This window comes from Triticum dicoccoides, chromosome 1B (genome assembly GCF_002162155.2).
Source record: "Triticum dicoccoides isolate Atlit2015 ecotype Zavitan chromosome 1B, WEW_v2.0, whole genome shotgun sequence".
Taxonomy (NCBI): Eukaryota; Viridiplantae; Streptophyta; class Magnoliopsida; order Poales; family Poaceae; genus Triticum; species Triticum dicoccoides.
In genome coordinates, this window is record NC_041381.1 from 667,550,461 (window position 1) to 667,552,640 (window position 2,180).

The following is a 2,180-nucleotide window of genomic DNA, read 5'->3' on the forward strand; positions in this document are numbered from 1 at the left end:
AGTTCACCAATTCAAAGAAATATATTCGCAAACTCAAAAAATTGAATTTAAAAATGTTTATGACCTCAAAAAGTTCAAGTATATGAAAAAGTTTTGTGAATTTGAAAAAGTTTTATGAGTTCAGAACTTTTTGCAGCAAACTGGAAAAATTCATGAATTAGGGAAAAGTTCACAAATTCAATAAATATTTGCGAAATGGAATTTATTGTGAATTTGAAAAAAGTTCATTGTTTGAAGAAAAATATTCACGAATTAAAATAGTTTGGGAATTTAAAACAGTTCACAAATTTGGAAGAACTTCAAGAATTTGAAAAAATAGAAAGAAAAGGGAAATAAAAATTAAAAAGGAAAATAAACAAAAAAACAAAAAACAAAAAAGGATAAAGGAAAAAAAAGAAAAAACCAGGAAAACAAAGTACAACTTGGCCGAAATAAACCTAAACATGATAAAGATACCCCAACTTAAAAACCTGGCAAGCTTTCGGATGCTTCCTAAAACCCGATCAAGGAAGCTTTTGACGCCTCCAAAACCAGGAGCAAGAGGGAAGTTCGCGCTTGTGCCTTAGAGCAACTCCAACCGGCCAAACCATTTTTGTTCGCCCATGTCCTTTGGGTCAAAGCGGACAAAAATGCTAGTCCCGACGAGCCGACGCAAACCTATCACGGGGCCCAAGCGTCAGTGAGTGGAAGCTGCGGGCGGTCATCCTTTTTTAATCCACGCGTGTGGGTGCCAGCCTCATCCACTTCCACTGCCCGCCCACATCTAACCCCCGCGTGCTTCCTCACCGGTGACAAGCGAACCCTAGCGCCATGGGTTTCTTCAGCGGCACCGGCGAGCGACTCATGCAGATCGAGCGCGAGCAGGAGGAGGAGCGCCGTGAGAAGGAGGAGGACAAACGTCGTGCGAGCAAGCAGCCCAGTCGGCGGCGCAACCTACGCAGCAGGACGACTTGGCCCCGACTTGGGAGGCGGCATTCCCCTGGGCTGGCTCGACGCTGGACCTGGTCGACCTCTCCGGCCTCGGGTCGGACGACGAGGACGCCTAGGGCAGCGCGCACGGCGGCGTAGACTTTTTTATGTTTAATTAATGTTTACTGTTTATGTGAACTTTGGCCGGCGGTTGATCGGTTTTTCATATTTAATTATGTTTAAGTTTGAACGTGATTGCTCTTTTTTTTAAGTCCGCATTTTTAGAAAAATGGGTCCGGCTAGTATTGGGTGCACGCGCCGACCCAAATGAAAAAAATGGACATGGATGTCTATGTGGCCGACCCAAATGGACAAAAAGCAGCCAAACCGTGCATCCGTTTGGGTCGGCCGATTGGAGTTGCTCTTAGATGACCCGGCATTTTTTTGAACATAGTATAGACAGACGCATACGCACATAGATACACACATACACTCATCCGTATGTACGCATACACGCACGCACATCCTACCCCTATGAGCACCTCCAAAAGACTAATCCGACACATCATCTTGACATTGATGAAGTCGCCACACACGTTTTCGTAGTTAACGGGAACGTCTCCTCTCACTGAACGCACATCGCCAGAATGCCTGGAATAAATCCGAGAAAATGCAAACATCAATGTCAAAATTGAGACTTGAATTCTGGTGGGCGGAGGATATTGGGAACAACGACGGCCATGCTGGACGCTCGAACCAGCCACACGATTTGCTGGAACCAGTGCGGCAGGTTTACTTCGAAGGCCGTGAAGGAAAAGGAGCCCTCCGGCCTACTCCATTACCTCGTCGTTGATACGACACATTATCACGCAACACCTTGATGATAGTCAAGAGGCGGCGCGAGAGGAGGAGTGGTAGGAGCGATGCAATGTTGGGCCACGTTCGCCACATCGGACGCTGACACCGCATCAGTGACCAGCTGGTCAAAATCGGCTTGAAGGAGTTGCAGCGCGCTACCACCCCATCGCCGACAAGGCTAGGTGAAGGGATGTCATGTCAGGGCGGCGTCCGCCGTGGACACGGGCAGCACGCGACGGAGGGGGAAACCCAACTTGGATCTTCCACTACCTTTATTATTTTTATCAAACTATATTGATATTACTTGGATATGAATATTACCCAATAAAGTTTGTTGGTTTTTGAAAAAAAACAAAGCATACGAATTGATCCAATAAAAGATACACCTAAAAATTCATTTATCCATATATGCG